We start from the raw sequence: 14740 nt of genomic DNA, 5'->3' as shown, positions 1-14740 counted from the left end.
TACAAACATACAAACAGTCTTTTCGATGAAATTAAAACCTTTTGCTTATTCATTGAGTATCAACTCTTACCATAGAATCCGCCCGTTATCAGATAACGAGCTTCTATTAAGAATACTCCAAAAATATTTATAACAGAGTCAGTGGCGCATGCGCATTAACGCACAGGTTTTAGGAAGTTCGATTTTCACATGAAAAAAATGGTTCATAAATAATTTGATGCCAATGTGATTTTTATCAGTAAGTTAAAATTTATAACAAAAGTAACTGCAAAATCTGGAGTTAAGATTTATTTTAAACTGATTTATTCTTAAAATCTTCGCATCGCCACAGTTAGTTTACGTTGGGCTTAGGTCTACGAATATTTTTTAAATTATTTGCGCTTTCCATCCAATCTAGCTCTTCCTATATATAAAATAAACTTCCATCCTAGTCCAAGAGCCATTTTTTCACGACTACCCACCTCCAAAATCTAGCATTCAACGGAACTTCAAGTAAAGTTCCTTAACTTGTGCGTTATCTGTATAGAGGAGCATTGTTCACGGTCACGAGTTCATAACTTTGACATAATACCACTATATCAGGTCTTTCAACAATACTGAACTTCAAGGAGTGTGGAGGTAATTAATTGAAGCTTTTGTTTCACTTTGACAGTTGGTCATTTGAAGGGGCAAGTTTTGGACGTTAGGCGAAGATTTTGAACAGCAAGTACCATTAGTGGTATTGTGTAGGTGCCTCTGTGGCCTCGGTAGTGTATACGACTGTCACATATAGGTCGGAATCCTTAGTCGGGGGAAAAATATAATTTTTGAATTGTGCTGTCAAGAAATGCTTACTATACCTATTGTCAGGAGTTAAGAAGTTGAAGTTTATAGTTCTTCGTGCTTTAGAAAGCACGTGAAAGCAAAAGTCTGTGTAACTGTCTGCCATGCTTTCGCAGCTAAAACTTTTAACGATTTTTATGAAATTTGGTTCCATTTTTTATTGTTTTATTGGACGTTATGCGTATTACATTATAAACTTTAACTTCGAACGTTTGTCACTTGACACCTCATAAACGGCTGAACCGATTTTGATGACATTTTGTTCATATATTTTGGTTCAGGGATTTTTTGAAAAGAATATTTAATCTGGTAGCACTGCTATCCATATTACAACGCGAAGCTGTAAGTAAATATATATTATTTACATCTAACCTTATATTTGTGATATACAGCGAAATACCAATTAATTTCACCCGAAAGTTAAATGTCCGTCGAGATAATCTCAGTTAAGATCAAAGACGTTAAGATGTTTGGAGATTGTGTCACCGGAAACGGATGCTGCGATCACGACTGTCACGATCAACATTGTGAGAGAAAGAAAGAAATATAACCTAATTGATGTAATAATGTTGTAATGTTTGTTGTTGAATAGTTTTGTTGTTATGAAAATGTTTGTGAAATAAGGATTTCCGCGTGTTATTTTGGTAGTGCTAAATATAAAATTGATGATTCATTTGAAGATAGCTTTCTAGATATAAATTAAATTTACAGAATTAATATTATTAGTACAAGTTAGTCACAGACTATTTTTGTGATTTTTTTTCGGTAATCGAGCATACCAATTCGCGGCCTTAGACTTCTAGAAAATAATGTACCTATATATGTATGTATTAGGTGTAAAGTATTCTTGCCGTACAGACTAGTGAAAAGTTTGAAATGGTTGACTTTGGCCACTGCATACCCTGATGAGAAAAATGCATGGTTTATTTATGCACTGAGATTAAATTCCCAAATCAACCAGCTCTACTAGAAAAACCCTTAAAAAAGCAATACAATTAATCCGAACAAAACATAATTAACCCCTTTTCTAAGGGGTTTCCTCCCCGGGGGTGTTCTCCCTATAATTTATAAACATTTTGTAATATCCGCCCGCTACGGATGCTGCGACAACGGAACCAAATCTCTTGATCAATCTCTTGATGTTATTTTTGTCTGAAAACAAAAGTTCCTTTTGAGTCTCGGATTATCTTACATTTTGTTTGAAAATTCGGATATTTATAAACGGTTCTTAGTTTGATGTCTAGGAATTTATTGAGTTTCTGTATTTTAGTTTGAAATTAGAATTCTTGAAGATTAGGTACTGACTTCTTTGAGATAAACCAGACTACTAATATTATATGTTTTTCTGTTTGGATTTTTATATATGAGAGTCTAACCTGTATACCTATGGAAACACGTTGTTGACTGATGACAATTTTATCCATGTGCCATTGGCGTCGATTAGTAGGTACAAGGGCGCAAAAAGCTGGACAAAGGCATTTAAAAAATAAAATTAAACATGTTTGTCGCGATAAACCAAACCATATTTCAATAAGGCAGACAGTTTCTACTGTATATTATTGGTTTTAAGAAATATTTTAATACCATGTGCCATAAGATTCATAATGTCTAATAATTAAACCAAATGAAGTCCGTTAAAACGCATTCACTGCCATCTATCGATTATCTACAGTACTATCAAGTGAATGAAGTCAGCAGCGCCATCTATGTGAGTGTGTAGTGAGCTGAGATTAAGTCAATGAAAGCACTCGTTTGACAACGCTGGCACATCGCCATCATGTTGCACGTAGATGTTAGAACATTGGGACAGGATTGCTTATTTATTTTACATTGCATTTTTCAAGATAAAGCGATTTTGCTCTAGTCCGACCACTTAGTAGAGAACTTTGAACGCAAGGTTCGCAGCTGTCAGAGGTGTACAACATTTGGAATTTAGACCATGGGGGAATCACGTATCTCAGTTGACAATAATTTGAAAGCCACTATCCTGTACATTGTTTTCTCCCTTAGATTATAGTGATTAACACGTTAACGCGTTAAAACAACAATGTAGTGAAAAGTGACAATTGATTTGACGTCAATTGAGATACGTGATAAGCGAGACAATATTGAGAAACAGAAAGTTTAAATCTCATAATAATTAGTGTCCTAAGATTTCAGAATTGATTTCCGGGTCTCGGAAAATATTATTAAAATACTTGTAAAAAGAGTTTAGTTTTGGTATCAGCCCAGTAAATGGCTTTGTCCACATTAAATAGGATAAATAAAGGCTAAAAAGCCTCCCCCTCATCTCTTATTTCAATACAATTCCTGATATAAAACATACTTCACTTGTAAACAAAGAATCTAACACATCTCGAACCTTTTAAAAACAAAAAGGATTAGAATAAAGCCTTGCAAAATAAAACAAAGCGTAGCAGTTCCTGCGCTAATTGGGAAAAACGTACAAACAAACTTAACTGGGATGTAATTAGCGGAACTAGTGGAGGGGAAAACGTATTACATGCAAAATTGCAATGAAAATATATTACAGAAAAACTTTTGAATGAATCAAAAATTAAACCAAATCATTTGTAATATAGGTCAAATATAGGCCCATAAGATAGTAAATGATTTAGTGAGTGAATTTACCGCCAGTTTCAGCTGGCGAAATCTCTAGGCCATCCTGTGGTGGGTTCGAATTCCACCCGGGACAAATTTTTGTGTGATGAGCACGAGTATTTGTTCTGAGCCTGGATGTTAATGTATCTATATAAGTATGTATTTAGAAGTAAATTAGTACGTTTATCAGTTATTTGGTAAGCATAGTACAAGCTGGAATCATATGACTGTGTGTGAGTTGTCCAATAAATATTTATTTATTAATTTATGTATTTGGACAGGGTATAATATGAGATTTTAGATAATTTTATGGATGGATGGTGTGAAATTAAGAAGTTATTAGAATAGTCCAAGAACTTGGCGATATAAATTGGGCTCAAACTTTAAACATTTAATTTTGCTTACAATTATCACTGCCAAATAATTCTAAAAAGAAATATCTCTATATATTCGTAGCTCCCAATGATTGTTACTTCATCGGCGTCCATAGATCTCTATTACGGCTTGGCGGGCGCCCAACTCTATATACTTATCACTACGTACATTATATGCACCGAACATGTTATCTTTAAAGAAATATAACCGATGCTGTTCAAGGCCTAGTCTTTAACTTAAAATTTCTGAAAACTTGAAGTAGTTGATGCCCGTAACTTCGTTCGGAGAAAAATCGGTCATATGTTTTAAAGGTTCAAATAGTAAGCTAGTTTGTACCCGTGGCTTCCCTTGTAAAACAGTAGCGTGTTCTTTTTTGACATTTGATCCATCGTCATGACATAATTCAACCAAATATTTCAGAGCAGTGGTCTGCCCTTGTTTGGCATATGATCTATCTTCATGATAAATTTAAAACAAATCAGTTGAGTATTTTTTGAGTAAAGACTTAAAAGATGGATAGAATTTGCATTAACAATACTAGTTTTAGTTAGCCAATTCGTTCACGTGTAAAATATTTTCAGACTAAAAAGAATCCCTTGTATTAATACAAGTTATAAACTATCTGTATTTTTTATTTCCTTACAATTCGTAGTAGTTTCTGCCCGAAATAGTGCTTTATGTATGTCCTTATATTAAATTGGCTTCCTATTACAGATAAATGAAGTAGAGTTGTATGAAGAAGCATATTGTAAATTGTTGTATGTTTGTATGTTAAATATATAGTATATATTTAGTAGAATCCAGGACACATGTTTGTCACATAAACACAAAAATCCAGTAGACTCGCGTTGCTCGGTTTAGCTCACGCGTGACCCCGCATAACTATGCACAATGATGTACAGATAATACTAGATGAGGCTTACATTCACGCAAAACGGCTAGAAGAATTTTCATTTAACGAAAACCTACTAAAATACAAACTTACCCAAAGCCTCTATGGCATACATACTCGTATATAAAATGAAAAAAGAGGCTTTTTTCCAAGCAGCTATTAATAAATAATATAGATGTTTTTTTCTCATGGAAATCAAACTCACAGTCTCTACGTACAGTGGTACGAGTAATAGCAGCAGATTGAAGGCGTTTTGGGTCTCATTAACGATTTTCTATTTATCATTTACCTTATTGATTCTTTATTTAACAACAACAAATAACATGTCCTGTAACCCGAGCAAAGCGCAACTTGTACTATGTTAATCGGACATTATTGATAAACATACTTATAATGTACAACTTTGAAAAATTATAATAGTATCTTGCATCTTCTACCTAACATTCCCAGGATGGAAGGCAAATTTGTATAACACTCTGCTTCTTTCACATGTCACATCTAGTAATCCTAAACCATCGTTCCACATAATAATGGATAAACAATAATTTAAATATTATCTCTGTTGGCGTTGTTTAAAACTGGGTTTAAAACGACTTTTACATGAGTTACGTCAACCATTGCGTCTTTTCATATGAAAATGTGGCCGGGAAAGAGATTTCACACTTCGATATTGCTGTTGTATCACTTTTGTATCGGATATTCGACCTTCAAAATCATTCCGTCATTTGTATTTTATGCTCCAGTAGTTTTCCCTGTGAATCAATATATTTTAATATAATTAAATATGGAAATACATATAATACGTATAGCTGACCAATAAACTATACCCTTCAATTAATGCCATTCGATTGAAATTGGTTCAGTAGTTTCGGATTGACGGACTGACAAACTATGGCATTATTTATAATATGTATTTCGCATTATTATTTATAATATAACCATGGATTAAAAAAAAAAACTATTTTATATTATATATTTGGATCATCAACTGTCTGCATGCTAAATTTCATCAATTTGAATTCAGTACTTTACTTCAAAGCATAACAGACAGACAAACAGAACACAGAAACTAGTATTTATAACACTACGGCTCAAAGTTCATATAGAGATATAGTTAAAGTTTACATACATACATACATACATATATGGAGAGCGTGTAGTGCAGTTAGGGCGCAAAATGCATATATTAAACTTGGTCCTTCAGTTTGTATGCGAGGCTGGTACGTTTACAGACTTATTCTGAAAGTTAAATAATATTTTGTGTGACTTTGAAAGATTTTCAGTGGTATAATGAGTATTATACGCCACTACGTATTTGCTTCAAGGTGGTAATCGAACCCATGATCTCCAATTACTCGTCATCACATTAACTTGCTATAGGTATACAAATTAGGAATGTATTTTTAAGTTACTGTATCTTTTAACAGAATAATTAATATTATGTCTTCTATTGTCATAAATAATAGATGATAATAATAATAATAACTCCTCCATAGACTAAATTACTCATGAAAGCTCAATATTTCACGACAATATTGTACCTAACCATATCGCTTTCATATTTCAGAATAGGTCTTCAGTAAAGGATTTGTACAAGCTTAAAGTTATTGCCGGCTCATAGGTGAGCTTCACTTTATACCTAGAGTTTCATACTTTTTTGTTCAGCACTTGCAAGTTGTTGCCCGTTTTCTTTGAAAGGATTTTAAAAATTTTGTTCGTTAACTGTCTGGAGTCTGTTGCAAAGTCTTTTTAGTTTTATTATAGACTAGTCTTGTGGTTTTGCTTAAAAAGTAGCTTATAACACTCGGGTGTGATAAACTATATAGAAGTAAAAATTTTAACCGACCGAAAAAAGGAGAAGATTTTCTATTTGACAGTAGCCACAGACCAAAGAACTCAATCTAAACCAATTGATACATTAATAATTTACACAAGAATATAAATATACAATTTTATAAAATATATGTAAACTAAATTATATTGTCTAATATTAGCTGTACCGCGCAACTTTGCTTGCCTCACATAAGAGGGAATAGAACAAAATTTTCTCAATTTTTGTAACATTTTTCGTTGCTACTCCTCTCCTAACGGCTGTAACGTGATGTTATATAACCTAAAGCCTTCCTCGATAAATGGTATATTCAACACAAACATATTTTTTAATCGCACCAGTAGCTTCTGAGATTAGCTCGTTCAAACAAACAAACAAACAAACTCTTCTGCTCTATAATGTTACATGACGTTTTTAGTAAGACAGTAAGCCTGTAAAGGGTAGTAATATTAGTATAGATTTAAACTTGACCAAACTATGACATTCGAAACTAAAAATCATAATACAATTGGCAACATTGAAACGGGCGTCGATATCAAATGGTACGTATTGTGGTCGTGGTCACCTGTGGTCACACCACAAAGCAATATGGCCGACCACAAATTACCATTCGTATGGCCGCTTCATGCCTTTACCGACATTTGTGAAGCGAATTGTAGCAAATTTTAGAGACTAGTTCGTATGGCTTAAAAATGGACTGGGTATGAAAAATATTTGGGGATTTTAGTTTGAGTGTAATTGATAGTTAGTTGGGATTATTGTAAAGTAACGTTATGAAGAAGGAAGTATGTTTGTTACGATTTCAAATCTAAATTGCTAAACCGGTTTCGATTAAATTTGATAGATTAAATGTTAATAGACGAAGTCTCGCGATTAAACATAAGGTTCTTTCAATAAATCCCTTTACCATTGTTTTTCATAGATTACACACACACTTCATCTTATTTTTTTTGGGTCATTAATATAGAAGAAATATTACTGGTTTACTATTTTATTTTAGGGATAGGTGATTTTTATCTTGATAGAGTTGCCGCTTCGTGCCTTTACCGACATTTGTGATGCGAATTGGAGCGAATTTTAGAGACTACTTCGTATGGCTTAAAAATGGAGTGGGTATGAAAAATATTGGTGAACGGTTTGGATGTAATGGATAGTTATATATAAATAATTTTAACACAATAATGTCTCACTGCTGGGCAAGGATCTTCTCCCGGAATGAAGGAGGGGTTAGGCCATGAGTCCACTACCTTGATTCCATAGATAATAATGGATTGTCGGTATTAGTGTAAACTAATACAAAGAAGAGAATACAGAAGTCTTTGTGTTACGAAAGACTTTTCTGTTCATAACGTCTTATGTCTAAATTGCTAAGCCGGTTTCAAAAAAAGGTACATTTCTTCAAGTTAAAATAGAAAAATACGGTTAAAGGGTTTTAACCGTTTTTTTAAATTTTACAAATATTACAGAAACTTTTTCGTCTCTATTCGTCCTGTATCTACTGTATGTACCTACTACCAGTTTTACAGTCTAAGATTGTTTCTCTCCATGCCATGTTTAAGACCTTAAATATAGATTTTTAAATGTATCTAAGAGAATTCGCAACACTTTTAGAATTCTGATTTTGTATCCCTGTTTGTTTGTCTGTGTTTTTTTCTTTCATTCGATATAATTGTAAAAGTTTCAAGCAAAGCTTTGCAAGCCCCGGTTTTACAGGTTTTTACCTATAACAGCCGAAGAATACAAGCATAGTTAACTTAAAGATCTTTTCAAGAAAGAGAGCCATGCCCAACAGTGGGATACTAACAAGTTTAACTGAAAGAAAGGAAAAGAGCGGAAAACTTGCCGAAAATGGTTTTAATCAGTGTTACAGCTTACCGAGCAAATCTAATTTGGGAAACCGTCGAGCTACTTCTACTAAATGTGGTTTGCCCGAGCAAACGTAGGGATGTGCCTATAAGAGTATCGATAGTCGGTGAAATGAGGCATAGCTTTGTGAAAAAATTCTGCGTGTAAGTGTATGGATATTATGCTTGTTATAGCAATTGAAAATTGCACGGTTTAATGGTTTCGTTAATAGATTTTTTGGATTTTTCTATAATAATAGTTCAGTAATGTTCAGGTTTTTTTATTTGATATTTTTGAATTACAATCTTATAGACAGATCAACAGAACAGAAATGATAACAATATCATGATTATTACACATATTATGTATAATAATTATGTATATTATACAACAATCCGCAATTAGCATACGTAATGGACAAATAGACTCAGATCCGGAACCCTTCTTCATTACGGAAGAAGACCATCACCGACCAGTTTGCGTAGTTACAAGTATTTTTTTTATTATTAAGCTTTAACTCTCCTCTTCACAGGCGTGTATAGTTTATAACAAAAAAATAGCTATGTCCTTATCATGGACATTATCTATAACTTTGTAAATCGGTTAAATATGCGTTATGGACAGTAACAAAAAGAAATCTTCCACTTTTATAACATAAGCAGGAATAAATCGACCATAATATCGATACTGCCCTATGCCCATCACTACTGGTAGCGAAGATAGCACGCCGACAGAAATCTGACTTGTAAACCTAATATAACGGCTGCGCTCAAACTGAACTGATTCACTTCATATTATAGCTCTTTGTAACTGTCCATAACTAATGTTTCAGTGACTAGCTTTTATCATTGACTTTGTTGAACATGTTTCAGTCGTATATTGAAATACTATTTGATAATAGCTTAGAACATTTATATAAGAGCTGGTTCCGAATTTTATTTTGCGTAGATGAGGTTTGTTGCCTGTGTGTTGCGGGTTCGATTCCCACACAGAACAAATATTTATGTGATATGTGATCCAATAATAGACTTCTATTCGTGCCTTGTAACTTTTTGTCCTTTTTTCAATTTATAAAAATCCATACGACGTGAAATCAATTCTTTGTACGGGATTGTATTTAAAGAAAAGAAGCTTCATTTCCCTCTTTGAGTTGTTTGGAGGTCTTTGATTTAAAATGATGATTTAAAAGACATTATCCGTACTAATATCATTAATGAGTGTTTCCAAGAATCCTTGAATCGATTTTGATTACATATTGCATAGATAGTTGAAGTTAAACAAACAAAATCTGGTTAGTGTTTATCTACTGTCAAAAATATTCAAGTCACCTGAATCCTTTTGGCATGGTTTAACTACTGTTATTTTAATTGATAACAACCGTGTCCGGCATTTGCCGTGCCTTTTATTAACGTTATGGGGTCACCCATCTATAAAATGTCCGCGCTAAAGTTGCTTAACCTACAGATCGTTTACCAAGCAGTGACCGCTGGTACCTGAGGTACACTTAGCAGTAGTTTATCTATTCAATAGCGTTTTTTACATGAGTTTAAACGTAAATCTAATGTACTCAGAAACCGGTGTGACTGATGAAGTTCTAGTAATAAATACTTCTCCCATAATCGAACCCACATACATCGTACATTACTAAAGTACAGTACACAGCACATTGTTCCCGACGTTTTCCTTCAGTTAGATATAAGAACAAACATACGGCGCGATATCAAAAGACACAAATTACCCGCTGCACACCCCCGCTTTATTACCACACCGTAATGAGATAGAGTAGAGCAGGGTGTGGAGTCGACTGTTGATGTCATTATTGTTATTTCTTTCTCTTTTAAAAAGACAACTTCCGCACTAAGAATTGCTCTTGTGTCGCGAGGACTTTAACAAACATACAAACAACGGACACAAAGCACAACCGGACCCGAAACAATTATTTGTGGAGCGCACAAATAATTGCTCCGTGTGGAAATCGAGCCCAAGAACTCTCGACGCAATGGTATCGGCGTGGCGACCTAAACCACTGCGCCACGCCACTACTTTATTATTTAGGGGTAGGTATGTATTCCTCATGGCAAAAAGCTTGATATCATATATGTATTTAGGTGTTTTATATTTTAACACGTAGGTATGCGAACGCTATTATTTTGTATTTGGTTTGATTTTTACAACTTGTTATTAAGCTTTTGAATTACATCTTTAAAAATTTTGGCCATTCCCCTGGTATACATATTTCATCGGTAAGAAAAAGGGTTAATCCTGCAAGTTGGAGAATTTACATTGATTTAAAAATAGTTTAAAAATATTGTCAGGTATGCAAGATTTCGTTTATAAGAACCAGTGATATTTATTCCTTTTGTGTCACGTTTATCATTACCGACATTATCGCCATTCAAAATGACAATTTACATTATACACTAACAAAACGTAAATTTAATTACAGTATTCAATCCACTTACAAGTGCATACATTATTAAAAAAGCAAGTTGTAGTGTTAATGCAAACTAAACAAACAAACGATTGACTATGAAATTCCAAAAAATATACCATCATTACTCATCTCTACGTATTCCTTTGTTCTACGCATTGCGCACAGTAGGCTATCAGTCATGATCCGCGTAAATTTACCACTTTTGTAGCATGCCTTAATTAACTATACACACGTTATACGTCTGTACATCTGTACGTAAATGAGACTGTACGTTATTAATATTTATTTGAGGAAAATTATAAGTTATTGCTTAAAGTCGAAGATCTGAAAATTAAAGGACAGTTTCAGGTTTTGGATAAGTTTAGAATAGCCTGAAAAATTATCACTTATTGTTGAAATTCGAAATTAGATCCAGAAATTAAATACCAGTTTTAGTTTCAGATAAGTGTTGGATAGTCTATCTGGTAGATAGTGACAGCAAGTGCAAGAAAATAACTGTCCAAATTCCACCTTATAAACCATCCCATACTTATAGTGGCAAAACCGTACCTAAAGAGGGGCTACCCTTTCTTAGAGTCGGCTTCCAGTCTCACCGGATGCAGCGGAATAACTGGTATTTATTTTACAAGCAGCGACTGTCTATCGGATAAAACTATACCTTTCGGTCAGATTGGTTGTCAGACTTTCAAGCTTCTGACTACTGTTAACGACTGTCAAAGATCTTTGAATATGACAGCACGGAACTACAATTTAACGTGTATTCCAAAATACGGAGGAGCTCGATATGTATATCGATGGTCATCCATCCATAGAACAACCACAGCAAGCTAAGCATCGATCGAGAGAAGCCTGAGAGATCGATCTTCGTGGCTGTTATAAGCAAGAATTTAGCAGCCTTATATACTTTTCTAGATAAATTATTATCGAGTGGAGGGTTTTAATCTTATGTTTAAAACCCATTTCTTAAGCATCACCTTTCTATAAAACTAACAAAAACACATACAGTTATATTTGAACCCTGTACAGTTCGCATCAGTGATGGCCAGGGAACACAAACAGGGCAAAATGCTCCGTCTCCGGGTCTAACGAACTAATATTTGTGAATCACCCGCTATCATTGCACCTTTGTACCGAGTAGCGATAGAATACAATGCAGTATGGAGATACAGGGTGGTGAATTATTTTAATATCCGCTTTTTTTTAATTGCAGCTGTAATTTTGATACTAGGTGTTTGCGTTTTTTTTTATGTTTAATACACTTTTACAACTAAATCGAAGAACTGATGTCGACAAACTTAACTGATAGAGATAGTTATAAACACCAAACTATTTTTTTCACGTTTAGCGGCTGAAATGAAAATTTGTACAAGACCGGAGCCGTGTGAGTCAGCTAGCGTTAACTTAAACTAGGACTTGAGTAAAATACAAATAAAATAGCCGCCGTCAAATACCTATAAACTAAAAAGTAATTTATATTTTTGGAGTTGGCGTCTCTACTAAGAACTGGTCAGTAAATAATATAAATTACTTCTCTACATTTGATACAATAAGTCGGGGAAAAAGTCTTTTCGCATTATAGTATGTATGAACTTGTAATAAAATCTTTTCTCTACACAAAAAAGCTCGATATTTGGGTACCTCACGAGCTCACTGAAAAAACCTAATGAATCGTGTACTCATTTGTGATTCTTGAAGCCAAAGAGATTTTATTACAAGTTCATACATACTATAATGCGAAAAGACTTTTTCCCCGACCTAATATAATGTAGAGTAGCACAGTTGTGTTGCAGACGCTACATCCGGTTGCACGTGTACATTCTACGCTGCACACTAGTACATTGTATAGAGACTCTATGACTTTATATACAGACTTGTATATACACTTACACATGCCCTTTTGTGCAGGTCAAAGAACTAGTGCCGATTTATTTATTTATCTTTCTATACTAATATATTACAAACCTGAAAAGTTTGTTTGTTTGTTTGAATGCACTAATCTCAAAAACTGCTGGTCCGATTTGAAAACCCCTTTCAGTGTTAGATAGTCCATTTATCAAGGAAGGCTATAGGTTAACATCATCACGCTACGACTAATAGGAGCAGAGTACCAGTAAAAAATGTTACAAAAACGGGGAACATTTTGACCAATTCTCACTTATGTGACGCAAGCGAAAGCGCAAGCGCTTGTGCTGCGGGGATTTTTACAAACATACAAACAACGGACACAAAGTACAACCAGACCGGAAACAATTATTTGTGGATCGCACAAATAATTGTCCCATCTGGGAATCGAACCCACGACCTCCCGACGCAATGGTACCGGCGCGCTGACCTAAACCACTGCGCTACGAAGGCAGTCGAGTAAAGGTACACATCGTCCCCGTAGAACGAAAAGTCATTAAGTAACAAAATGTTCAAAATCGACTTATAAATACCAATAAAATCAGTAATTTTTTCTCCATATTTCTGTCTTACTCTCGTATTCATAACGTAATTATTTAGAAAAATGTAAATCGCGAGACTTAATTAAGTACATTATTTGATTTGTGACAGTTGAGTTACAAGTAACTAAGTCACCTGATTACTTTTTCTCTTCTTTGTTGAAAAAGATACTTACGCATTAAAGTTCCTTATCTACTTTTTCCGCATTACTCCCTATAGGCATGTCTTAAAAAATAGTAATGCGAAAACTCATCAAAGTGACTTAGTAATTTTATTGTATATGATATTTTGTGCGAAAAGTAACTAACTACCATTAATTATTTTTCGAGCTATATTATTTAGGACCAGACGTTTAAAAGAAAAAACGACAACTAACTATAGTGTTCTGGTTAATATTTTCCCTGACTGTAGATGACATAACACATTAGAGTATTATAATTAAAATGTTTTGGTTACTTTTCACTCAGCAAAAACACTACTAGATGAAAGGTTGGTAACTATGTCCCGTGATACGATGCTACTTAGTGAGATTACGCCCTTTGACCTTAGGACCCTCGCCGCGCCCGCGCATTATTGCAGTCATTCGCAGAGGCGTATTTTAAGATGGCGCGCCCTGGGCTCCGCCAGCTTTCCGCCCCATCAAGGAATGAAAAAACTAAACTTTATTTTCATTTTTAACAAATTAGTTTTTTACATTGTCCTGATCAATTTTATTTATTAAATCGGCTTTAATCGACCTTCACCTCCTCTGGGCAGGCTGAGTCGTCCAGATCTGTAATGCTCAGTTCCGCGGTCTTTGTGGGCCTGGACACTCGGAAGGTGTCCTCCCCGATAACTTTCCTCAATTTAGAGGCCAGGGCATCCGCTTTTCCGGTCCCTGACCCCTGGGAGCTCAACATTCGAGCTCCCGTAGCCGCAACCCCGAAGCGGACTATTTCATTGTCGGCTTGGTTTATTTTGTCCTTTGCGTCCCTAATAATGTCTCTATATGTCGCACCGCTTTTTGCCGCCTTCAGCTGCAGCTGGAGCCCGAAGATTGGGCGCCTTCTTCTTCCTCCTTCTTTTATTACAGAATTGATGAGTATCTAAACGACAATAGCTCTTGGGAATAGTCGCTCGCTTGATTAGGATTCTTTGAAATTAGGGAACTTTGCCATAAATTGTATAAACTCAGTAGCAGTAGGTCTAAATATTGTAAAATTTGGGCACTTAATGATGCTAATAGGTGATGTTACATACAATTTGATGTTAATCATAAAACTGTCACTTTTTTTCTTTTATATTGTTCACAACCAATGTGCTCACTTGTTGCCCATATTCTTATTATCACATGCTAGTAGGTGCTCCCAACATACGGTATGATCAGAGACTAATAAATAACCTAACTATATTCATTTTCCTTAATTGACGTTTAGTCTATATCGCTGATTGTTGGCAGCTCCTCGCATGATCAATTATTGTATCAACCACATTGTAAAACTTTTGGCGATTGAAAAGA

This window comes from Anticarsia gemmatalis, chromosome 26 (genome assembly GCF_050436995.1).
Source record: "Anticarsia gemmatalis isolate Benzon Research Colony breed Stoneville strain chromosome 26, ilAntGemm2 primary, whole genome shotgun sequence".
In the NCBI taxonomy this organism is placed as follows: domain Eukaryota; kingdom Metazoa; phylum Arthropoda; class Insecta; order Lepidoptera; family Erebidae; genus Anticarsia; species Anticarsia gemmatalis.
Note: the sequence above shows the minus strand (reverse complement) of the source record.